Source organism: Atractosteus spatula, assembly GCF_055471065.1.
Source record: "Atractosteus spatula isolate fAtrSpa1 chromosome 10 unlocalized genomic scaffold, fAtrSpa1.hap1 SUPER_10_unloc_6, whole genome shotgun sequence".
NCBI lineage: Eukaryota > Metazoa > Chordata > Actinopteri > Semionotiformes > Lepisosteidae > Atractosteus > Atractosteus spatula.
The window spans coordinates 29,666-56,050 of NW_028296626.1; the positions used below are offsets into that span (position 1 = coordinate 29,666).

At 41.7% G+C, this 26,385-nt stretch overlaps 7 non-coding genes across 7 annotated transcripts; all 7 read right to left on the reverse strand.

Annotated features, from left to right (window-relative positions):
* Window positions 1-1,169: 1,169 nt before the first annotated feature.
* Window positions 1,170-1,241, reverse strand: trnaw-cca (transfer RNA tryptophan (anticodon CCA)). Its single transcript has one exon. It is a non-coding gene; the product is annotated as a tRNA-Trp (tRNA).
* Window positions 1,242-2,664: 1,423 nt separating this feature from the next.
* trnan-guu (transfer RNA asparagine (anticodon GUU)) lies at window positions 2,665-2,738 on the reverse strand. Its single transcript has one exon. It is a non-coding gene; the product is annotated as a tRNA-Asn (tRNA).
* A 1,601-nt stretch (window positions 2,739-4,339) lies between these two features.
* Window positions 4,340-4,411, reverse strand: trnal-caa (transfer RNA leucine (anticodon CAA)). The gene has a single exon. It is a non-coding gene; the product is annotated as a tRNA-Leu (tRNA).
* Window positions 4,412-6,853: 2,442 nt separating this feature from the next.
* On the reverse strand, window positions 6,854-6,936 carry trnal-uaa (transfer RNA leucine (anticodon UAA)). The gene has a single exon. It is a non-coding gene; the product is annotated as a tRNA-Leu (tRNA).
* A 3,527-nt stretch (window positions 6,937-10,463) lies between these two features.
* On the reverse strand, window positions 10,464-10,551 carry trnay-gua (transfer RNA tyrosine (anticodon GUA)). Its single transcript is given in 2 exon segments — window positions 10,464-10,499; window positions 10,515-10,551. It is a non-coding gene; the product is annotated as a tRNA-Tyr (tRNA).
* Window positions 10,552-16,387: 5,836 nt separating this feature from the next.
* Window positions 16,388-16,469, reverse strand: trnas-gcu (transfer RNA serine (anticodon GCU)). Its single transcript has one exon. It is a non-coding gene; the product is annotated as a tRNA-Ser (tRNA).
* Window positions 16,470-24,404: 7,935 nt separating this feature from the next.
* trnaw-cca (transfer RNA tryptophan (anticodon CCA)) lies at window positions 24,405-24,476 on the reverse strand. Its single transcript has one exon. It is a non-coding gene; the product is annotated as a tRNA-Trp (tRNA).
* Between the last annotated feature and the right edge of the window lie 1,909 nt (window positions 24,477-26,385).

Genomic DNA, 26,385 nt, shown 5'->3' on the forward strand with positions numbered 1-26,385 from the left:
CCCCGACTGTAAGAGAAACGAAGAGACATGGCTTTTATTGGGCACTTTTCATGTCCAATGCGCTTGACATCTCCCAAGGGCGGCAGAGTTCATTTACGACACTTTTCCTTTCTTTCTTCTTTCTGCACTCTTTGATGAAACAAAGCGAGAAATCATGTAAGGGAAAATGACTTTTTTCATGGAGAAAACATGCACCAGGAAATGTTGTGTTTAGAAGACGTGAGTTAACATGAAAAGTGACCTAATTTACAGGAGCAAATGCTCGCCTAGCAAGATCTGCTTTACTACAAGAGAGAAGTAGAGTGAAAGACGTGATCATTTCACGCCGTTGTGGAACAAAACGCTTTTTTCTTGGAATTCTAAATCAATTAGAAATTCAGAGCGACACATAAAGGCTTTGTCTGCTTAAAAGTGATGATTTTTAAAAACTGATAAAAATGTAGAAAACACGTTTCTCACGTAGAAATTTAAGATGGGGGTGGGGTATTACTAGTAGCGGCGCTGAACTCACCATGAACATCACCAATTCATTTACGTGACGGGCTAGTGGTTTAATGGATAACGCGTCTGATTTCGGTTTATTAGATTGTCGATTCGACTTCTACCGGGGTTGTGTGATTTAAATCAGGCTCCTCAGAAATAGATGTCCGTTATGTAAAAGAACCGCACCTGAAAGCAAACGTTGGGTCTGGGTTCCTTTCTTTCCTGCATGAAATAGCAAATCGTTACAAAAAAACACCAACTAATGTCCAATAGCGTTAGTCATTTAAGTAAACATGAATATACTGTAAGGTCTTGGTACATGGGAGTGGATTTCAACTACAATTAAAAAAGAGCAAATTATAATTACAGGCTTCAGACACTTTTTCATACAACAGTGACCAAACACTCCCTACCTTTCAGGTTTGCTTGAACCTGTAACAAGAAGGAGGTCTGAAACTTCCATTCTCTGATGTTACTGTCTCTAAAACCGGACGTGATGTTTCGCGGATGTGCAGTGTGCCTTTTCTCTTGCCGTGTTCAAGATGCTTCGCTGCATAAGCTCCTGACTGGGTGTTCCGTACTGTGCTGTTACTTTGTTGAAATTACCCGTGCGGTGTACAGATAAAACCCGACTGCGTGGTGTAAGTTCCGGGTTTGGCACCAGCAGCACCTGCAGACTCATCAGCTGACCTCGATGTGATTTGAACACGCAACCTTCTGACCTGGAGTCAGACGCGCTACCGTTGCGCCACGAGGTCACGCACCTCTAGTGCTTTTAATTCCCCCAAAGAGAACAATCAGCGTCCCTGGAAAAGTTTTTTTTCATTCTCTCCTGTGAGGAGCGCCGCTCTTCCAATGAGGGTCTCTTCTTCCCAGACCACAGATTATTCTTTCCGCCCGGCTCTCTCACAGAGAGCAGGCACACCGTCTCCACTGATGTGTTTACTACATCTATAGATCTGACCCCCTACAGCCACGATATTCCTGGACAGGATATTTACCACCAGCCTCGTGAACTTCTCATCTTGACCTCTCCCAGGAGGAGCACAATTAACACAGAATCCACTCTCCATTTAGCAAATAACACAAAACACTGTTTACCTGTCAAGACAGAAAACCAGGCTGCTCCAGGTGTGGCTTGAACTCACAACCTCGGTATGACTCCACTGCTCATGTCATTGGACATGGCCTGAACCAGGAAAGAGATTGGAAATCGAGACGTCATGGCGTTGTTTTAAAACTTACCTACTCTTTCAATTTTTTCGGTCAAATCTTTTATCTGGGAGTACTTTCAGTTGATGTTAATCCTTGTCCCTATGCACGATTCTGGGCCATGGTGCATCTTGAATAATGTTCTTATAGGCTTCAGTTTGGAAAAGTGCGCTCTTCAGAAGCTACCGAAAACGCTAATGGTTACATAACACTTAAGCAAAAGCAACGTTCGGGTTTGAAAACTAATATTACTTGCTATGAATACAAACACTGTTACAGGAGGCGTGTTAGGGCTATTTTAGCTTAGATCATCAATTCATCTGACATTTCTTCTCCATCTATATCAACAGCGTAATCGCTACTGAGCTATAAAGGCAGCTCCTGGCAATACAATCTTCTTTAGAAAACATTTTTAAAACTGTTTCCACGACCACACGTAAAGTAAAAGATACCGATTGCACGCAACTAATAAATTCTCTTTTCCAGGGACGTTGTAGCTAGATGCAAATTACAATCGAAAATGTATCAGCTTTAAAATTTTCTTTTGGATCCACAGGACGATCAGCACGAGACTCAAAATATGCCTGTGTTTGATTGTACAGCATAGATTGTACAGCATTTATGTTAAAATGAAGGTAAATATATCAAAATATCAACATCCAACTTCACAGTGCTAACGTAACAATGCTTGTCAAATTCTCAAACAAATCCGCGTTGTATTTCTAAACTATTTTAGCAGAGGACGCATCAGGAGTATAAATGATATCTCCCGCCAGCCCTTCAAAGATACTTTTCCATGGGTGAATATGGTTGTCTGGGGAGTTGCGGTGTTGGTCACTATTGGACTTCCCCGGTCTCAAGTGTTGTTGTTGGACACGGGCAAAAGACTCGCATATCCGGCAAATATAAAGAGGGTTAAGGTTTCGGCTTTAGCGGAGCCAGTGTTCACATTGACAATAATAAGAAGACCGTCCCTGGGTGGGTTCGAACCACCAACCTTTCAGTTAACAGCCGAACGCGCTCGCCGATTGCGCCACAGAGACTGACGAGAGAGGCTTCTCTCCATTCGCACCTTTCCGGTCAAAAAATAAACATTGCTTGCATTTTCTTGCCAGTCGGCAATATTCCTTCTGCTCTGATAGCCAAGAATTAAATTTCATTTTTCACAAGCTGTATGAATTTCTTGAAAAACAAGTTGTTGCAGAAAGGAAATGCATTCATGCATTAAACTAAATCAAGCCCTATGCGGTTGTCCAAAATGGTACTTTCTGCACGAAAAGACAGGAAGAAAGGCACAGCCGGGATGTGGAGCCAGGATCTCCAGTTAAAGAGACAGGTACTTAAGCAACTGAGCTACGGCGCCAGCAGAATTCTCCTCTTTTACAGCCGCTTGGACACACCGCTCTGAGCCATCTGCGTTCAGTAAGCACTGAGTCTGCTGGCTGAGCAAGCTGCCTCCTTTACACGCAACAGGAGCCCCGACTGTAAGAGAAACGAAGAGAAATGGCTTTTATTGGGCACTTTTCATGTCCAATGCGCTTGACATCTCCCAAGGGCGGCAGAGTTCATTTACGACACTTTTCCTTTCTTTCTTCTTTCTGCACTCTTTGATGAAACAAAGCGAGAAATCATGTAAGGGAAAATGACTTTTTTTCATGGAGAAAACATGCACCAGGAAATGCTGTGTTTAGAAGACGTGAGTTAACATGAAAAGTGACCTAATTTACCGGAGCAAATGCTCGCCTAGCAAGATCTGCTTTACTACAAGAGAGAAGTAGAGTGAAAGACGTGAGCATTTCACGCCGTTGTGGAACAAAACGCTTTTTTCTTGGAATTCTAAATCAATTAGAAATTCAGAGCGACACATAAAGGCTTTGTCTGCTTAAAGTGATGATTTTTAAAAACTGATAAAAATGTAGAAAACACGTTTCTCACGTAGAAATTTAAGATGGGGGTGGGGTATTACTAGTAGCGGCGCTGAACTCACCATGGTGCAATTCATTTACGTGACGGGCTAGTGGTTTAATGGATAAGGCGTCTGATTTCGGTTTATTAGTTTGTCGATTCGACTTCTACCGGGGTTGTGTGATTTAAATCAGGCTCCTCAGAAATAGATGTCCGTAATGTAAATGAACCGCACCTGAAAGCAAACGTTGGGTCTGGGTTCCTTTCTTTCCTGCATGAAATAGCAAATCGTTACAAAAAAAAAAACACCAACTAATGTCCAATAGCGTTAGTCATTTAAGTAAACATGAATATACTGTAAGGTCTTGGTACATGGGAGAGGATTTCAACCACAATTAAAAAAGAGCAAATTATAATTACAGGCTTCAGACACATTTTCATACAAAAGAGACCAAACACTGCCTGACTTTCAGGTTTGCTTGAACCTGTAACAGAAAGGAGGTCTGAAACTTCCATTCTCTGATGTTACTGTCTCTAAAGCCGGACGTGATGTTTCGCGGATGTGCAGTGTGCCTTTTCTCTTGCCGTGTTCAAGATGCTTCGCTGCATAAGCTCCTGACTGGGTGTTCCGTACTGCGCTGTTACTTCGTTCAGATTACCCATGCGGTGTACAGATAAAACCCGACTGCGTGGTGTAAGTTCCGGGTTCGGCACCAGCAGCACCTGCAAACTCATCAGCTGACCTCGACGTGATTTGAACACACAACCGTCTGACCTTGAGTCAGACGCGCTACCGTTGCGCCACGAGGTCACTTGCCTCAAGTGCTTTTAATTCCCCCAAAGAGAACAATCAGCGTCCCTGGAAAAGTTTTTTTTCATTCTCTCCTGTGAGGAGCGCCGCTCTTCCAACGAGGGTCTCTTCTTCCCAGACCACAGATTATTCTTTCCGCCCGGCTCTCTCACAGAGAGCAGACACACCGTCTCCACTGATGTGTTTACTACATCTATAGATCTGACCCCCTACAGCCACGATATTCCTGGACAGGATATTTACCAGCAGCCTCGTGAACTTCTCATCTTGACCTCTCCCAGGAGGAGCACCATTAACACAGAATCCTCTCTCCATTTAGCAAATAACACAAAACACTGTTTACCTGTCAAGACAGAAAACCAGGCTGCTCCAGGTGAGGCTTGAACTCACAACCTCGGTATGACTCCACTGCTCATGTCATTGGACATGGCCTGAACCAGGAAAAAGATTGGAAATCGAGATGTCATGGCGTTGTTTTAAAACTTGCCTACTCTTTCAATTTTTTCGGTCAAATCTTTTATCTGGGAGTACTTTCAGTTGATGTTAATCCTTGTCCCGATGCACGATTCTGGGCCATGGTGCATCTTCAATAATGTTCTTATAGGCTTCAGTTTGGAAAAGTGCGCTCTTCAGAAGCTACCGAAACCGCTAATGGTTACATAACACTTAAGCAAAAGCAACGTTCGGGTTTGAAAACTAATATTACTTACTATGAATACAAACACTGTTACAGGAGGCGTGTTAGGGCTATTTTAGCTTAGATCATCAATTCATCTGACATTTCTTCTCCATCTATATCAACAGCGAAATCGCTACTGAGCGCTAAAGGCAAGTCCTGGCAATACAATCTTCTTTAGAAAACATTATTCAAACTATTTCTACTACCATACATCAAGTAAAAGATACCGATTGCACGCAACTAATACAATCTCTTTTCCAGGGACGTTGTAGCTAGATGCAAATTACAATCGAAAATGTATGAGTTTTAAAATTTTCTTTTGGATCCACAGGATGATCAGCATGAACCATCAAAGAGCCTGTAGCTGCAAGAAGGTTAAAAGCGCACAAGTGATCTGTCTTTGGTCAAAGGAATTGCTGGAGCAGTAGGACGCAGAGCAATATCTAGCAGCTGTAGACGATGTTCGGGGAAGAGATAATTCTGTTTTCAGCACAGGGAGTGAGAATGAGCTCAGTCCGGCTCCCAGCAGAATCCATTCTGGTTTGGTTACTGTCAGACTGTGCGTCTGAGGCTCTTTGGATCGCAACGTGAAAAAAAAAAAAAGTACAAAAAACATTTGCTCACATCTTGTGATTTCCACGAGAGGAAGAGAAGATATCACAAAAAAAAAATCAGAACTGAAGATTTGGATCCGGGACCTCATACTTGTCAAATGATTAAAATAATAATTATGAAAATATCAGGTTGTGTTTCTGCAACATATCGTGCACAGTACGCCATTTTTTCTAAAAATACAGTAGATTGTACTTAATAAAAATGTACAATTCATCGCTGGTATAAACAGATGTGTGCTGTGTTTGCCTTTGTAAGCATTTGTTTAAAAAAGAAGTTCACAATATGATAAAAACACAGAAAGCACAAACCTAATAATATAACGATACAAAATCAATACCAAATCATAAAGCCAATTAAGTACCTATCCTTTGAAAACAGTGACATTTGTATATACTTTTGAATTACAAATCAGACAGAGTAGTCCCTTAATTCAAAGATCAGATCTTGGCCAAAACAAGACAATTAGATGTTAGCTGAATTCGGAACAAGAGCCTCTGCTTCATCGTTTATTGAGCTTTTGATCAACGTCTGAGCGAAAAAGATTCGCTATTTTAACTCTTTGATTAAAGTTTACAAAAGCACCTTCCTTCGAGCAGGAGTGAAAACAGCGACTTGAGGATTCCTAACTGTTTTTAATACAGTCCGCCACGCTACCAACTGAGCTATCGAAGGGATTTAAAGTGCTCCTCTCTGGCACATATTGCCCAATGTAGTGAAATATTCCGGGTGATTAAATTCCAGTTCGACATCAAGTTTCCAACTCGTTTCCTTAGTCTTGTTTACCTTGAATTTAAGCCACAAACCAGGATTCTACTGTATAAACTTCCGGGGATGTTACAAAATGTTTGAGGGGGCATCAATCATTACAGGCGGAAATTCACTCCTTTTTTTTCTCGAGGCATCATATTAAACATTTCATTTGGATCGAGAAGAGGATCACCATGCGAGACAGAACAAACTGTTTGATTCCATCTTTATTGGGAGCTGCATCACAGCTAATGGATGTAAAGCCTTCAATATGCGATGGTGAGAGTTCAGTTATGCCAGGGAGTGGGAGTGAAGAGAACTGAACTGAAATTTAGTAAATTCATATTTAAATAGAGTGTAAATCATCAAAGTGTTCTGTCACTTCAAACTTAGTACGACACTACCAGGAGTGGGGATCGAACCCACGTGGACTTTCGTCCATTGGATCTTAAGTCCAACGCCTTAACCACTCGGCCATCCTGGTCTACAGCAATATGCTGCTCAGTTGTTTAACATTTGAATATGATTCATCTATTAAAAAAAATTAAACCAGCGCCCTGTCACAGAAACGTACCCCGGTCTCCCGCGCAACAAGCAGGGGTACTCAGCACTGTACTAACGAGGAGCGCTTGTCCGCAGCTCGGCGTGAGCTCTGTTTACTGTCAGCAGACATTTCCTCATTTCAAAAGACGTTTTCGCCTGCTCTCAGTAATTAATGTCGGTTTGAAGTCTGTTCCTGTTGTCTCCACTCTTGACGAAGAGCAGCCTTACGTAGGAGACTCCCTCTCTCAAGAATTTTGCCATCACCCTGCAAGAGAGAAGAGCCATCAACCACCAAGACACTTAACATTAAGCACATGAAATGGGAGATGTTTTTTACTTAAGGATGTTACCGTTTCCACTCTAACTTCTTTGTCAGAAGTGGGATATGAACAAACATCTCTAGGGGAAACTACAACCTGAACGCAACGCCTTGGACCACCAGCCATCCTGCCTGTGGCTCTTAAATGGAATGATATGTTTTATTTCTACTTGATGATAAGGGGAAAAAAAAGTTAAATGTAATTAGGGAAATGTCTTTTTTCATATGGAGAAAAAAAGTCTAAGCAAATGTAAAGTTTAGAGCAGCACTCAATAAAAACTATCTGAAACCGAAAGCGCTTCTTATGCGGATCAATATATTCCGATACCAGTGGTTCCGCAGAAGAAATAAGAAAAGCTGAACTCCAAGCACTGCGTTGCCATTACGGCTACTCTGGCTGTAGCTGCTTTAAGATCTACTCAGCGGGCACAGAATGTTGTATGAGGTCAGACTGGTTTGCGATGTCTAAATAACAGCATGCGAATTTAAGCTTATTTAAGAGTATTTAGAATATAATACATGCACCAAAAGCGTTAATCCTTCACTGGCTGCTATTTGAAACGCCTTCATAAATGACACGTAATAGAGATTTATGCAGCTAGATTTTATGCTTCACCATACATTGCAGTCGGGAAAATAAATCAACTTTCTTTAACACCTCTGGATAAAGTTCTTGGATAAAGTGGAGCAGGTTTTAGACCTCTGCGTACAGCGCCCTTGATGTCATTTTATTTTTACAGCAGCAAGCATCCTGAAAGTTTTTTTTTATATTTTTTTATTTGAACAACAAAAATACATATAATACAAAAAAGATCACATATGACGTATCAACAACATCGTCAGGGGCACGTGCCCCGTGTAATCCAATTACACTTTCTGAAAAATCTACTGTCCATGCAAATGTACATGCTGATCTACAGGGTTCTTTTCTGCACTGAGCTGCTCATTTGAAATCCAGAAGGCAACACAGACGCGCTCCTATACCAAGAGTCTTATCTGGACCACCTGGGTAAAAAAACAGGAAACCTAAGCACTATTCTATACTGACAGCTTTTGAAAAGGAGCTCTGTAATATGCACAAATACAAAGACAAGATATAAATACTCCATAGGTTTAAAATTCAGGAATATGAATGGTCAATTGTTTACAATTGGAGTTTTTATGTTTCGTATGATTTAGCGACTTTTTTTCAACATGTAAAAAAAAACAGCACACCTAAATGATAAAGCCTTAGAGCTACAGAGAAAAAAACAAATTGCGTTTAAAGTAATTTTAAAGGCTCGAGAAAACATTGCACTATGAACGCAAATGTTTGTCTTCTTTGTCGCACTTACGTTTTGTTGCTTTAGCAAATTTCATGCAGTTTATTTCTGACACAAGACATAACAAGCTTGTGTATTTATGACAAAAAAGCAGGGCAACAATTTTCATTGACCTTGAAACTAAAATTGTTAAAAAGTAAGTTAAATGCACATATAGTAAATATATTTTCTCATATAATGGTGTGTTTTTCTGTCTAAGAATCCTTCATGAATGGTTTAACAGAAACTTTGCATGATTAAAACAAATATTTACGAATTTTAACGTTTTATACAATAAAGTTTTATTGTGAACATGAGCCCTGTTTATCTATATCACCAATACAGTTCTGGATTTTATTCTGCCTTCCTACGCACATATGAATTTTCTTTCACACAACAGCTCGCATGTGTGGTAGGGTATTAGCGCCAGGGATAAAAAGAATGATGTTGGCTTTTAAATGATAAACCATTTGCGTTTATACAAAATCACAATGCGTTGTCGCAGACATTGGGACATACTCTGTTTAAACACCTGTCGTTTTCTCTTATATTGGCTTCTGTGCTTCGGTCCATTTGAGAGAGAAGACACTGAAAAAGTCGTGTGAAAGTGGATTTTGCACCTGCGCCAGTGCTGTAGTGGTATCATACAGACGCCCATACAAATCCATCACATGCTGAAAGCTCCGGAAGGCAACATAAAATGTTGCTCTGTCTGTTGGTGGATTAGGTATGCACGCTTTTTTCAATGTAAAATACAATGTAAAAAGATCAAATTTGATTCAAAATCGATTAATGTAAAAACCAATAAAGCTCATGTTTTTTATCTAGTTTTATCTATATCTATATTTATATCTAGTTTTTCAAAGTTCTTTTAAAAAAAAAGTTTATCGCGATTGTGAAAGTTAGAGAAGGTGTACCAGCGCGTGCCTTCATATCGCCAGCTTCAGTCTCGCCTGTAGCTGTGAGAAGGTTAAAAGCGCACAAGTAATCTGTCTTTCGTCAAAATAATTGCTGGAGCAGCAGGACGCAGAGTACCATCCAGCAGCTGTAGATGGTACTCTCAGTCCGGCTCCCAGCAGAATCCATTCTGGTTTGGTTACTGTCAGACTGGGCGTCTGAGGCTCTTTGGATCACAACGTGAAAAAAAAAAAGAACAAAAAACAATTGCTCACATCGTGTGATTTCCACGAGAGGAAGGGAAGATATCACTTAAAAAAAAACAGAACTGAATATTTGGATCCGGGGCCTCATACTTATCAAATTATTAAAATAATGATTATTAAAATATCAGATTGTGTTTCTGCAACATTTCGTGCACAGTACGCCGTATTTAACAATAAAACAACAGTCACAACGAGGGCTTTACACGCAGTCTGGGGTATTTTCCCTTTTTATATTTTTGCCACTTTATATCGAACCTGTTATACTCCCAAAAGTGCAGAGTAGCTTGTAAATAAAAATGTACAATTCACCGCTGGTATAAACAGATGTGTGCCTTGTTTGCCTTTGTACGTTAAAAACACAAAAAACACAAACTTAATAATATAACGATACAAAATCAATACCAAATCATAAAGCCAATTGAGTACATATCCTTTCCTTTGAAAACAGAGAACACCTTTATATCTACAAAAAAAAACGTGACATTTGTATATTCTTTTGAATTACGAAGCAGACAGAGTAGTCCCTTAATTCAAAGATCATATTTTGGCCAAAACAAGACATTCAGACGGGAGTTTAATTTGGAACAAGAGCCTCTGCTTCGTGGTTTATTGAGCTTTTGATCAACGTCTGAGTGAAAAAGATTTGCTATTTTAACTGTTTGATTAAAGTTCACAAAAAGCACCTTTCTTCGAGCTGGAGTCAAACCAGCAACCTAAGGATGCCTCACCATTTCCACTACAGTCCTCCGCTCTACCAACTGAGCTATCGAAGGGAAGGGGGAATACTGTTTACCTTGAATTTAAGCCACGAATCAGGTTTCTACAGTATGAACTTCCGGGGATATTACAAAATGTTTGATGGGGCATCAATCGTTCCAGGCGGATATTGACTCCTTTTTTTTCTCGAGGGATCATATTAAACATTTCATTCGTATCGAGAGGAGGATCACCATGAGACACAGAACAGTTTCATTCTGTCTTTATTAGAAAGTAGTGTTTGTGCTACATTAATAATATTTTCGTGGAAATATAGAAGTTGTAATTTTTAAAATTTTTAAAAGTTAAATATTAGCATGTTAATGTAATTAGTTTGTGTTTGTCATTACTATACATATTCCCATGTTACTATAATTTGTAGCTGAAGTTTACTAGTTGTGTTTTTTATGATGATTATCATGTTTATTACAATATTGTATAAAATGCATAATTTGAACTACATATTTTTCAGGTGTGAATAATTGTATATTTTCAGAATAAATTTCTAAACCAAATCATTTGCTTGATTTACTAGTTTCTACACCTATAAGACCTATCTTTGATGTATAATAGACCTTTAACTACATAGGTATAACAGTCCTCTACATGTATCCGTATAATAGAACTCCAACCATTTATGTATAATGGACATACTGTATAATCAGAGATGTCTAATTGACGTATAATGATATACGTATATTAGAATTTCATTCTAGACCCATTACGGACCACATTTATATGTCTAAGGTATGTGTTTAATCAACGTATATTCTACAGTACATCTTTTGCCCACTGGGGAGACACTACAACAGAGCATCTGTAAAAGCTCTCTACCTGCCCGCTCTTAACAGAGACGTGACGAGGGTCTAAAGGGACATTTTGAGCCGTAGAAACATTTTATCATTCTGTACTTTCCTGTGCAGTCAGGCCAATTCCACTTCAACTGCGCCCGACAACAGAGGTCGTTTTGAAAACAACGAGAGTAAAGGGACACTGCATATCTGCAGAACATCACCTCCGAGTTTCAGGACAGTAACATCAGAGATTGGAAGCTAGGGAGTTTCAGGTCTGTTTTTTTATTATAGGTTCATGAAAGTCATACCTTTGCAATAAATATTTCAGAATACCAGTCAAATTAAGTACAATTGCTGCACAGATCTGCATTCTACAATAAGAAAACTGTCCGTTTAATCAAACACGCCGCATAAAGCATTTTTAAAACAGGAGATATTGTTTTGGAATGCATCTTTCTATAAAAATAAAATGATTTGAAGGGCGCTATAAGCAGAGGTGTGAAAGCCTGCTCTACAGAAGAACTATATCCAGAGGTGCCAAATAAGTCGAGGTTTCACCTCGTGAGAGAAAGCATCTCAGAAAACGAAGTTGCAGTCGCTTCCATGCCTCATAACACCACTAGGTCAGACAACAAGAGCTGAAGAGCCGCTGTCGAGAGTAACGCAGCCGAGCTCTCTAAGGAGCTGGATTAAAGCTCCAGTCTCTTGTCAGGCCCCCCGGGTGATTCAGGGGCACGATCCGGCACACTTGCTCCCCGGCTTGCAGGCCCGGTCCGCTCCGGTGACTGCCACCGCCACTGCCTCTTTTTCCCCCGGCTCCGGCAAGCCCGTGTCCCTCGGCCTTCGCCGGGCCTGCCCTCCACCAGGTGAAGTCGCTCTCCCTGCCACACCAACTCCTGCCAGCCCAAGTACAAATTGGCCCCTGCCTGCTGCAGCAGGTCCAGCCCCAGGATGCAGTCCTCCTGGATGGGTGCGAGGTAGCAGGGGTGGCGCACCGTCACTGTACCCAGACGGAAGGCAAGCACCTGTTTCCCCTGGACTGCAGCAAGCTGTCCCATCATGGTCTTCAGCTGCAGGCTGGAGGCCTCCCATCCTGGGGGGTTGGTGCCCTCGGTGTCGGGGAGGACGCCAGGCCGGAGTAGGGTTACCGATGAACCGGTGTCGAGCAGGGCCAGGCAGGGTTGGTCCTCGATTCGGCAGTGGAGGTACAGGCCCTGGCTACAGCTGACTCGCCCCACAGTGGCGTGCAGGGCGCCGGTCTTCACAGCGCTCTCCGGAGCTGGGGTTGAGGTGTTCCAATGGCGGCCGTCCCCGCGCTGAGCCGCCCCGTTCCCGTTTTCCGATGCCGATGTAATTGTGTGAGGCTTTGGGGCCCGGCAGTCCCGGGCTCGGTGTCCCCTCTTCCCACAGCCTTGGTAAAACCAAAACCAAAACCAAAACCGTTGGTCAGCCGGCAGGGCGCACTGCATCTGCTGGTGCTTCCAGCCACCCCAAATACGGCCTCAGCCCATGTAGCAAGGGCCAAGGCCTGCCCCAGCGAGGCCGGCGCGGCCAGCTGTACGTGGCGCCGCTGCTCCTCAGGTGAGAGGGCCTTGAGAAAGGCCTGGAGAGCCATCTCCCGCTGCGCCTCCTGGGGGAAAGCTGGGTATCCTCGGCGGGCGAGGAATATGACATCAGCGGCGACCGAGCCCAGTCGCTCTCCTGGTCGGCGCCGCCGTAGGGCCAGCCTCTCCCGCATCAGGTCAGGCGCCTCCTCCACCTCCAGCCGGAGAGCTGCTGCCAGTGCCGCATATTCTCCTCGGTCCTCCTCCAGGACATCCAGGAGCACCTGGCAGGCTGCTCCTTCCAGCGCCACAGCCAGGTGGCTGGCCATCTCTGCCCAGTTCCAGCCATTCGTTTGGGCCGCGAGCTGGAACTGCCTTAGGTTTCCCAAGGTGCTTCCCAGTCGTAGAGACCGGGTCGCACCCGTGCCAATGAGTGTGGGAATCGCTGGTCGGCTCTGGCAGGGAGAGTATCTTCTCTCTGGGGTGTCTGCTGGCCAGGCGTAGCAGGCAGTTGCCCCAATTCTACCGGCAGAACCACTACTGAGTAGCCCTGGTAAGGGCTGTGGCCACCTGTCGCACCCAGGAGTTGCTCAGGCTCCATATGTGCGCTGCCGGTGGGTTCTGTCTCTTTTAGAGTCAGCCACCGCTTGAAAGAATCGGTTAATGTCTGCCACGGTTTGTCCATCCTGCCCGCTTCTGACACCAATGTAGCATTTACAGGTTCTTCTCAGGACAAAGGACCAATGGAGATGAGATAAATGAACCAAACGATAGCTTTATTCTTTATCAACCACACAAAACCAAACACAGAATATACACACACATGAGGAGACTGACAGAGCATGTAAACATCTTTAGGGTGGTAATTACTTAACAACAAGCTATACACTTATAAGACTACACAGGACACTAGAACTACTATGACATTATTTACACAGGTAGGGTCAGCTGCTGGTCATCGTGCTGACCCTCAGACTCTCCCCGGCTACAACTCCCAGCCTGCCCAGCGGTACTATGAGCGCCTAGGGGCGCTTCCTCTTCACAACCGGGAGAGGGCGTTACAATACGTATGTTTGACGAATCACTGCCCACTGGCGTTGCTTTCCAGACACCACAACTATTCACGATGAATCTTATGAATACACATCTTTATGAATAATAGTATTATTTATTAATAATTAACTTTAATGTATATCTTTATTAGTAGCTGTATTACAGGTAATGCATGTACAGCCTTTATTATGTGATAGTGAATTTGCAGGTATCCTGGGGAGGGAAGAGAACTGAAATGAAGGAAATACATATTTAAAGGGGGTGTAAGTCTTACATCCGTTCTGTCACATCTGGGTGTTAACTGAATAGATTTGTGGTATTATTTATTGTGTTTGAACTCTATACTTGTGTTTCTCAGGAGACAGCAGAAATATTGGCGATCTGTGGCTACAGAAAATAGTGTGAACTTTATAGGCAAATGTAAGGTTACGTTAATGAAAAAAACTTATTGTCACCTTTATCACCGTGATTATTTAAGACAGTTGTTCGGAACAGTATCTCTTCTCATATCTGTGGCTGTTGTCCTACAATAACGGTGGTGAAACAGGCAGAATGTGTGGAAAGAACTGGAGATGGAACAGGAGACTTATCCAGTCAATAGTAAGGTTGTGTAGGACCGCACACACTAGGGGACAGTGTTGAGTAGCGTGGTTTAAAAGCTTCACGAGCCAGGAAGGAATCTATCCTCCAATCTTCTAATCCGAAGTCAGACGCGTTATCTATTGCGCCTCTGGCCCTACTGTCACTTTAGTCAACTGCACTACAGTGAGCTCAGAGCCGCTACTAGTAATGCATTGCCCCTGTCCACATTTTCCCAATTAGATTCACGTGTTTTTTACGTGTGTCTAATTACTACGTCTTTCGTTTTGTCTGGTTTTAAAAAAATGTCTCTTTAAAACAGACAAAGGGTTTATGTGTCTCCCTGAAATTCACACACGAGGGAAGTCACACGAGGAAGGAAAGATATCGCGTTTAAAAGGAATCGGGAGTGGAGACGCCGGCGATTGAAAACGAAGCTTCATAGAGTACGTGCGCGCTACCACTGAACTAAACTCCCAATACCAAGTTTTTTCCGCAGGTCTTTAATAGTGTTAGGAACTCCCATGTCACATGGTCTGTGATTGAATCCAATGGACCGTCAACGGTGCACATTTTAAAGGTCAAAGCAAGACAATCAGACGTGACGATAGATCAGAACAGAAGTCTCTGCTTCTCTGTTTGCTGAGCGTTTGGTGAACGTAAAAGTGAAAGACAAATTCGCTGTTTTCACTTTTTAATTAAGGAACAAGAAAACACCATGCTTCGAGCCGGATTCAAAACAGCGACATAACAATCACCCGTTGTTTTTTAAAACAGTTTTACGCTCTAGCAACTGAGCTATGGAAAGGTCACCTCAAAACGCCCACGTTTTGTCATACGCGTAGCCCAATGTAGTGTACTGTTTCTGTTTATTTAAATTCCAGTTCGACATCAAAATACTCACTCCCATAGTCTCTTTTAGTAGAAGAAATAGACCACGATTCTACTGTATATTCTACCTGAGATCTTACAAATCGTTTGAAGGGATATCAGTGCAGGCAGAAATTGACTCTTTTTCTACTGGAATCAGGATCATACAAAACCTTTCTTTTGAATTGAGAAGAGGATCATGGTGACACTCAAAACATCCCTGCCATTGTTTCTTTCGAGGACTAATGGATTATTGAGGTGCAAACATCGGTTCAAATCAAAACTCCGCTACTGGAGTTGCTTCTTGGAGAGTTTCTTCAAATCTTTCAGCTCAACGTCGATATCTTGGGATATTAACGATGATATACAGAGTGGTTTTCTTTTGATCGAAAATTTTATTAAAATATGAGCCTCTTTTACCTTTGTCTTGGATGTTTCGCAAGGTATAATACTTTCCCTTGCATCCTCAGATAAACATTATAAATACCACAAAGTTACAATATATGGAATAGCATTTACTTTTACATATATTTTAAAATTTACTCTTATTTAAAGCTACATTTAGTGCTAGGTAAAGATAACGTTGCTAATACTGATGTAGTAGAAATGTAAGAAGAATTGATAGCTTTATCTGAGGTAAAAAAAAGTCCTAAAACGCCTCCTGTAACAGGTAAGGACTCATATCTAGATTCAACTCCAAACGTTGCTATTGCATTGCGCATTATGTAAACACGACCTGTTTCAGTTTCTGGTGAGTGCAGTTTTTCCAAATTGAAATTAACAAGAACATTTTTCAAGATGCACCATGTCCCAAAACCGTTCATCAGGACTACTATTAATATCAGGTGAAAGCAGTACAAAACATAAGTGTAACCTAAATATTAAGAGACTATTGTCTGTCAGCTACTGCTGTAAGCCATGTTTAGCCAGCGCTAGAAATATTACTGCTCTACTACAGTAGCACAAGTGCACAAACCCGACTTAGAAACGGATCACAAGTCAAAAGCTCAAGACGACAAGGATGGGATTCGAACCCACGCGTGCAGAGCACAATGGATTAGCAGTCCATCGCCTTAACCACTCGGCCACCTCGTCGAGAAAATCAGCCACTTCGGACATGAGTTGGCGCGCTCAAGATCATCTTTCTTCATTCTTGATGGTCATTTTCTTCTTCCACCTGCCATTTCACTATTTTGCTTGAGTGATGTCAATCCACCAGGCGTGTCCTGTGCTTCAGTGGCGAGTATAGAGGACACCCTGTTGTACACGGAAAGCACATCGATCTCCTTGGATATGAAAAGTGACAGATAAAAGCCATTTCTCTTCCTATCTCTTAGTATCGGGGCTGCTAGTGCATGAAAAGGAGGCAACTTGCTCGGCGAGCAGGCTCAGCGCACACCGAACGCAGATGTCTCAGAGCGGTGTGTCCACGCGGCTGTAAGCATAGCGCTTTGCTAGCGCCGTGGTTTAGCTGGTTAAAGCACCTGTTTAATAAAGAGGAAATTCTGCGTTCAAATTCTTAGCGAAACCTTTCTTCCTGTTTTGTTTTACAGAACAGATCATTTGGGACACTCACAGAAGGCTTGATTTGGTTTAATGCATGTATTCATTTCCTTTGTCGGACTTTTTTAAATCATATATCTTACGAAAGATGAAATGTGGGCGAATTTTGTGTTCACCAAAAGTATGTAAATGGCAAAAAGCGGCGGGTAAGCGTTTCTGTGGTGCATTTGGTTGGCGTGTTCGGATCTTAACCCAACGTTGGGTGTTTTGAGCCCACCCAGGGAAGCACTTCCTCCCATAGTAAACATCATCACCACAGATATTTAATTTGTCCGCAAAACCTTAACTATTTTGATATTTGCAGTAGTAAACAATTGAGGGTTGGTCAGAGGTAAAGACTGCGACAGAGTCAACATTACCGGGAATTTCCAATAATTACCGACAAGGGCAACTTCCAAGCAGATAGTATTCACCCATGGAAATTTATGTTCCAATGTGTGGCGGGAGAATTCACTTATACTCCTGTTGCATCCTCAGCTAAAATAATTAAAATTATCTGAGAACTTGACAAGCAAAAACGACAGATCGCCGGAGTTATATTTTAATATTTTCGTATATTTACCTTAATTTGAATTCTAAATGTTAACCTAGTGTAATTTTGTTGTTCTTTTAAAATATTTTAGCTGAAGATGCGAGGGAGGATATTACACCTTGCCAAACATCTAAAATAACTGTAAAAGAGGCTGGCATTTTAATAAAACAGGCGATCAAAAGAAAGCTACAGATAGTATGGTATTATCCACAATATCCCTCGATATTGAAAGTCAGATCAGGAATTTGAAGAAACTATCAAAGAAGCAACGGCAATAGCAGAGGATGTTGATTTTGAACCAATGTTTACACGTCAATAATCCAGCAGTCCTCGCTTGCCAGACTTCTTCAAGTTATTCTGTGTTCTATACAGAAAATCGAAAATTAAGCGCACATGCGGCAAGAGGGGTGGTCCGAAGCAAAGACTGCGGTAGAGGAGGAAAAAACTCCGCACGATGACTCGTGTCTAATATTCGGCCCCTGAAAGGCATCATATTCGTTGAATTGCTTGTGAGCGTGTGATTTCGCAATGCCTGTGTGCGGGCTTATACTTCCGGAATATCAATGGTCAGACGCTTGCGATGAGTGATTGTGTTTTGTATTGTAACGCCCTCGCCTGGTGGTGAGGAGGAAGCGCCCCTAGGCGCTCGTAGTACCGCGGGGCATGCTGGGAGTGGTAGCCGGGGAGAGTATGAGGGTCAGCACGATGACCAGCGGCTGACCCTACCTGTGTAAATAATGTCCTAGTAATTCGAGTGCCCTGTGTAGTCCTGTAAAAGTGTAGTGTGTTGTTAGGTAATTACCACCCTAAATATGTGTACGTGTTCCGTCAGTCTCCTCATGTGTGTGTAGATCCTGTGTTTGGTTTTGGTGTGGTTGTCAAATAAAGTCAGTGTTTTGGTTGGTTAATCGCGTCTCCACTGTTCTTTAGTTCTGAAAAGAACCTGCAACGCTACAGTATTATTTAGATAATTGAAAATAAAACATTTTCAAATTTACAGCTCGAATGAAATAAAAAAGTTAATTTGTCTCTTTTTTGTAACAACATTGCCATAACTATTCAGATACATCAGAATAGTACCTGGACGTGACAGGACTTTATTGGATTTTAGGGGATTTATTTTTGCGCATCTTCGCCTAGGAATTCGCGATCAGGAATACCTTCCTGTTTTCAGCGTGTCTATTGTTTCTGCCTGTGATCTCGGAAAGAAAGACCCAACAAATGTTCACCGAGTTTGCTGTGGTTTGAGAGGAGTGTATGAAGGTAATAAAGGAGGGAGGACGCGCGCATTCCGCATGGGGAGCGCAGAGTAATGAGCCGCACCTGCAGCTCGCTGAGTCTTTTCTCATATAACCGCTCAGCCTAGACACACAGCGCCTCCAGTCTGTGTTGGAGATTTGCAGTTCAGAAAACAGCTGTGTCGAGCAGAAACTGATCTTCCTGCTTTAGTTAAGGTTATTGGAATCGACGATTACTGTGGGGGTATAGCGCTTGTATCTCTCTTCTCTGGCTAAACACTATCTACTGTAAAGTATAGAAATAGACAGAAGCTGAAATACAGCTACAAATACTTCAGTAAGGCCAGGCACATAGGAAAGTTTAATACAAATGTTCTATGAATCACTTTGCCTAGATTTTCGAATTCTGTTCGAGCTCTGATATACTGTAATCGTCTCACTGGGAGAGTGACTGCATTCCGTAGGGCTACAGGTTGATTTCACAATGCCACATTTAGTGAAATACAGGAGAAACTGCAAGGAAAACAATGTTTTAATAAATCTTCTTCTGTTTTTTTTTTTATTGCGGTCTTTCACATTTGAATGCATACCTTGGAGTAAATCTTTCCAGATTACAGGCAGCCCAAACAGTTCTTAAGGCAGAATTCGAAGCCTATTTGACTTTCTGCTGATCACATTGAAGAGTTCACGAAGCATTTCCCTGCCTTTCATGTGCCCGCAAACTGGTTTCTCCATTTTTCCGTGTAAGCGAGCACAACAGTCGGGAAACATGCAAGATAGTAGCTGTAAGGAGCGGGATATGAACCCACGCGTCTATTCAGAGGACCGGGACACCCAAGCAAGGAAAGACAACAGTTCTTGAGTTTGGCACCTTAGACCACTCAGCCATCCTGACGAGCTAAATAATACTGTCTGTTAAAAGCACCAGTAAAGTAAATGCTTTGCAGGAGAAGCGCCAAGTTCCCTGTTGGAGCCTAAACGGTTCGCGGAAATCAAATTTTCGGATCGATTCAGAGTGTGCTTTACAGCCTTTGTGTAATATTTTGATCTGCTAGGATGCAGTTGTCTTCACAATCTGGATTATCTCATAAAGAGCGACGTCAGTGTAAAACAGCTATCATTTTTAAGAACAGACGTTGTTTTGCATTATTCTAATTGGTTTATTTTCCTGATTGCAATGTATTGTGAAGCATAAAAGCCAGCTGCATAAATCTCTAATTCGCGTCTTTCATGAAGGCGTTTCAAATAGCAGCCAGTGCAGGATTAACGCTTTTAGAGCATGTATTACATTGTATATAGTAATACATAAGCTTAAATTCGCACACTGTTATTTAGACAGTGCCAACCAGTCTGACCTCCTACAACTTTCTGTGCTGACGGATTAGGTCTTACAGCAGCTGCAGCCAGAGTAGCCGTAATGGCAACACAGTGCTTGGAGTTCGGCTATTCTTATTTCTTCTGCAGAACCAGCGGTATCGGAATATATTGATCCGCATAAGAAGCGCTTTCGGTTTCTGATCGTTTTTATTGAGCGCTGCTCTAAACTTTACATGTGCTCGTACTAGTTTTCCCTATGAACAAAAGACATTTCCCTAATTACATGATTTCACTTTTTTCTTTTCAACAAGTAGAAAGAAATAAAATATAATTCCATATAAAAGCCCCAGGCAGGATAATTGGTGGTCTAAGGCGTTGCATTCAGGTTGCAGTTTCTCCTTGAGGCGTTTGTTGAAATTCCACTTCTGACAAAGAAGTTAGAGTAGAAACGATAAAATCCCTAGGTAGAAAACATCTCTCATTTCACGTGTTTAATGTTAATTGTCTCAGTGGTTGCCTCGGTGATTGATGGATCTTCTCTCTTGCAGGGTGACGGCAAACGTCTTCAGAGAGGGAGTCTCACACGCCCGGCTTTTCTTCATCAGGCGCGGAGACAACAGAAACAGACTTCAAACTGAAATGAATTACTTCTTGAGCATTTATGACCGTCTATAAAATGCTGAGAGCAGGTGAAAACGTCTTTTGAAATGAGGAAATGTCTGTCGACAGTAAACAGAGCTCACGCTGAGCTGCAAACAAGTGCTCCTCGTTAGTACAGTGCTGAGTACCCCCGCTTGTTGCGCGGGAGACTGGGGTACGTTTCTGTGACAGGGCGCTGGTTTAATTTTTTAACAACCTGACTTCACTTAAAAAGTGTGTACTGTGTTCTAAGTTTCGGACTAGTTAGTGTGGTAGAATATGGAGATCATCCCCAGCTCTGAGCTCAAATGCAACAACATGTCATGCTGAACAAAGTCAGAGCCCAGCTGAACGTGTGCTCAGTGTAGTGCTCAGGACTCAGGAGCATTGTTGAGTTCTAATTAGTACGAACTGCAGGGGTTCTGAATCAGAACATTTCAATTTATCTGATCAGTACATTAAAATGCAGGACACTGTAAAATAGGATTATGACTGTGTCTCTGTCTCGTTTGTCCCTCACAGTTTAAAAGATACCAGTAAGGACACACAACTACTAATGTGATACTTATTGGAAATAGTCCCAAAACAAGCACGTCTGGCAGCTGGTAGACTCCTGTAATTTTGCAGTGAACACTTAGAAGATTTGCAATCTATTTAAATATGAATTTACTAAATTTCAGTTCTCTTCACTCCCCGGCATAACTGAACTTTCACTGTCGCATACTAAAGGCTTTACATGCATTAGCTGTGATAAAGCTTCTAATAAACACATAATGAAACTTAGTTTTGTTCCTCATGATCCTCTTCTCGATCCAAATGAAATGTTTAATATGATTCCCTGAGAAAAAAAATGAGTCCATTTCCGCCTGGAATGATTGATGCCTCATCAAACATTTTGTAATATCCCCGGAAGTTTATACAGTAGAATCCTGGTTCGTGGGTTAAATTCAAGGTAAGAAAGACTAAGGAAACGAGTGGGAAACGATGTCGATCTGTGATTTAAATCATCCGGAACACTGCACAACATCGGGCAGTATGTGACAGAGAGCAGCACCTGATATCCCTTCGATAGCTCAGCTAGTAGAGTGAAGGACTGTAGTAAAAAACAGCTGGGAATCCTTAGATGTCTGGTTTGACTCCAGCACGAAGGAAGGTACTTTAATCAAATAGTTAAAATAGCGAATCTGTTTCATTCAGACATTGTTCAAAAGCTCAATAAATGAAGCAGAGGCTCCTGTTCTGAATTCAGCTCACGTCTGATTGTCTTGTTTTGGCCAAGATCTGATCTTTCAATTAAGGGACTACACTGTCTGCTTTGTAATTCAAAAATACATACAAATGTCAAGTTTTTTGTAGATATAAAGGTTTTCTCTGTTTTCAAAGGATAGCTACTTAATTGGCTTTATGATTTGGTATTGATTTTGTATCGTTGTATTATTAAGTTTGTGCTTTCTGTGTTTTTATCGTATTGTGAACTTATTTTTTAAACAAATGCTTACAAAGGCAGACAAGGCACACATCTGTTTATACCAGTGCTGAATTGTACATTTTTATTAAGTACAATCTACTGTGCACTTTTGGGAGTATAACAGGTTCGATATAAAGTGGCAAAAATATAAAAGGGAAAAATACCCCAGACTGCGTGTAAAGGCCTCGTTGTGACTGTTTTATTTTTAGATAAAGGCGGCGTACTGTGCACAAAATGTTGCAGAAACACAATCTGATATTTTAATAACAATTATTTTAATAATTGGATAAGTATGAGGCCCCGGATCCAAATCATCAGTCCTGATATTTTTAAAAATGATATCTTCCCTTCCTCTCGTGGAAGTCACACGATGTGAACAATTGTTTTTTTTTCCACGTTGTGATCCAAAGAGCCTCAGACGCACAGTCAACAGTAACCAAACCAGGATGGATTCTGCTGGGAGCCGGACTGAGCTCATTCTCACTCCCTGTGCTGAAAACAGAATTATCTCTTCCCCGAACAACGTCTACAGCTGCTAGATATTGCTCTGCATCCTACTGCTCCAGCAATTCCTTTGACCAAAGACAGATCACTTGTGCGCTTTTAACCTTCTTGCAACTACAGGCGAGACTGAAGCTGGAGATGTGAAGGCACCCGCTGGTGCATGTTCTCCAAATTTCACAATCGTGACAGACTTCTCTTTTTTAAAAAAAGTAGATATAGCCCTGAAAAAAGCATTAGCTTTATCAGTTTTTACATTAATCAAACATGATATTTTTATTACATTTGTTTAAACTTATATAGCGCTTTTCTGGACACTCCACTCAAAGCGCTTTACAGGTAATGGGGACTCCCCTAGTGCGCCAGAACACTCACCACACATCAGCTATTAGTGGGGAGGAGAGCAGAGTGATGAAGCCAGTTCAGAGATGGGGATTATTAGGAGGCCATGAGTGGTAAGGGTCAATGGGTAATTTGGCCAGGATGCCGGGGTTACACCCCTACGCTTTCGAGAGACGACCTGGGATTTTTAATGACCACAGAGTCAGGACCTCGGTTTTACGTCTCAGCCAAAGGACGGCACCTGTTTACAGTCCAGTGTCCCCGTCATAATACTGGGGCATTAGAACCCACACAGACCCGCCCAGCGACAGAAACCAGACGGTACCGTGTGTCGGGCTCGGCTGCGAGCAGGACAATGACGTTATGGGGACAAAGTAGAGAAAATCAAAACGGTTCTATAAAAGAACTGTGTCAGCTGTCAGTTCTCAGTCTGTACTCTAAATCCACCGATCCGATTTCCAATCTAACACCTGAGCTGCGGCTTCTTTCGAGTAGTTATTCAGGAGAACATTATGTTAATCATATAGATGAAACGTTTAATATATTCAGGTGGGTAGCTACGTCAGCATTCGAATCTGCAAAGGAACAAGTAATACTGTAGGTTTATTCCATGCTGAAAAGAGAAGAGAGAAAACAAACCTGAAGAAGGTTTCACAGCTGAAACGTGATGTTTTCTCTCTTCTCTTTTCAGCATGGAATAAACCTATTCCCAGTGGGCGGTGATTCGTCGAATATAGGTATATTCACAGCGAAAATACGGCTTTACGTATATATACGTCGTTGCGACGTATAATCAACGTCGAATTGCAACCGTAAAATTGACGACATTAATAAACGCATATATAACGTCGAAAACACATCTAACACAGTGCCTGAGGCTTTTTACTGTATATATCGTGTGTGCCGCAACTAGGAGTATACGGCACTCTGCATAGTGTACGAAGTAAATTTATTTTATTATTTTATTAATAAATATAATAAATTAATTAATTACTGCGAAAATAATTTACTTCGTACACTGTGCAGAGTGCCGTATACTCCTAGTTTTAAAACTGACAAAAATGTAGAAAACACGTTTCTCACTTAGAATTTAAGATGGGGGTGGGGTATTACTAGTAGCGGCGCAGAACTCACCATGGTGCAATTCATTTATGTGACGGGCTAGTGGTTTAATGGATAACGCGTCTGATTTCGTTTTATAAGATTGTCGATTCGACTTCTACCGGGGTTTTGTGATTTAAATCAGGCTTTTTGGGCAGTGTACCTTTTCTCTTGTCGTGTTCAAGATGATTCGCTGCATAAGCTCCTGACTGGGTGTTCTGTACTGCTCTGTTATTTCATTCAGATTACTTAAGTGGTGTACAGATAAAACCCGACTGCGTGGTGTAATTTCCGGGTTCGGCACCAGCAGCACCTGCAAACATATCAGCTGACCTCGACGTGAGTTGAACACACAACTTTCTAATCTGGAGTCAGACACGCTACCGTTGCGCCACGAGGTCACTCGCCACAAGTGCTTTTAATTCCCCCAAAGAGAAAAATCAGCGTCCCTGGAAAAGATTTTTTTCATTCTCTCCTGTGAGGAGCGCCGCTCTTCCAACGAGGGTCTCTTCTTCCCAGACCACAGATTATTCTTCCCGCCAGGCTCTCTCACAGAGAGCACACACACCGTCTCCACTAATGTGTTTACTACATCTATAGATCTGACCCCCTACAGCCCCGATATACAGCCCGGATATTCGATATTCCCCGATAAAGAACAAAAAATATTCCTGGATAGGATATTTACCACCAGCCTCGTGAACATCTCATCTTGACCTCTTCCAGGAGGAGCACAATTAACACAGAATCCTCTCTCCATTTAGCAAATAACACAAAACACTGTTTACCTGTCAAGACAGAAAACCAGGCTGCTCCAGGTGAGGCTTAAGCTCACAACCTCGGCATGACTCCACTGATGATGTCATTTTACATGGCCTGAACCAGGAAAGAGTTTGGAAGTTATGGTGTTGTTTTAATACTTGCCTACTCTTTTAATTTTTCGGTCAAATCTTTTATTTGGGAGTACTTTCAATTGATGTTAATCCTTGTCCCGATGCACGATTCTGGGCCATGGTGCATCTTGAATAATGTTCTTATACAGTAGGCTTCAGTTTGGAAAAGTGCGCTCTTCAGAAGCTACCGAAACCGCTAATGGTTACATAACACTTAATGCAAAAGCAACGGTCGGGTTTGAAAAAGAATATTACTTGCTATGAATACAAACACTGCTACAGGAGGGGTGTTAGGGCTATTTTAGCTTAGATCATCCATTCATCTTACATTTCTTCTCCATCTATATCAACAGCGAAATCGCTACTGAGCGCTAAAGGCAGGTCCTGGCAATACAATCTTCTTTAGAAAACATTATTCAAACTATTTCTACTACCATACGTCAAGTAAAAGATACCGATTGCACGCAACTAATACAATCTCTTTTCCAGGGACGTTGTAGCTAGATGCAAATTACAATCGAAAATGTATCAGCTTTAAAATTTTCTTTTGGATCCACAATGATCAGCATGAACCATCAAAGAGCCTGTAGCTGCAAGAAGGTTAAAAGCGCACAAGTGATCTGTCTTTGGTCAAAGGAATTGCTGGAGCAGTAGGACGCAGAGCAATATCTAGCAGCTGTAGACGATGTTCGGGGAAGAGATAATTCTGTTTTCAGCACAGGGAGTGAGAATGAGCTCAGTCCGGCTCCCAGCAGAATCCATTCTGGTTTGGTTACTGTCAGACTGTGCGTCTGAGGCTCTTTGGATCGCAACGTGAAAAAAAAAGAACAAAAAACATTTGCTCACATCTTGTGATTTCCACGAGAGGAAGAGAAGATATCACAAAAAAAAATCAGCACTGAAGATTTGGATCCGGGACCTCATACTTGTCAAATGATTAAAATAATAATTATGAAAATATCAGGTTGTGTTTCTGCAACATATCGTGCACAGTACGCCATTTTTTCTAAAAATACAGTAGATTGTACTTAATAAAAATGTACAATTCATCGCTGGTATAAACAGATGTGTGCTGTGTTTGCCTTTGTAAGCATTTGTTTAAAAAAGAAGTTCACAATATGATAAAAACACAGAAAGCACAAACCTAATAATATAACGATACAAAATCAATACCAAATTATAAAGCCAATTAAGTACCTATCCTTTGAAAACAGTGACATTTGTATATACTTTTGAATTACAAATCAGACAGAGTAGTCCCTTAATTCAAAGATCAGATCTTGGCCAAAACAAGACAATTAGATGTTAGCTGAATTCGGAACAAGAGCCTCTGCTTCATCGTTTATTGAGCTTTTGATCAACGTCTGAGCGAAAAAGATTCGCTATTTTAACTCTTTGATTAAAGTTCACAAAAGCA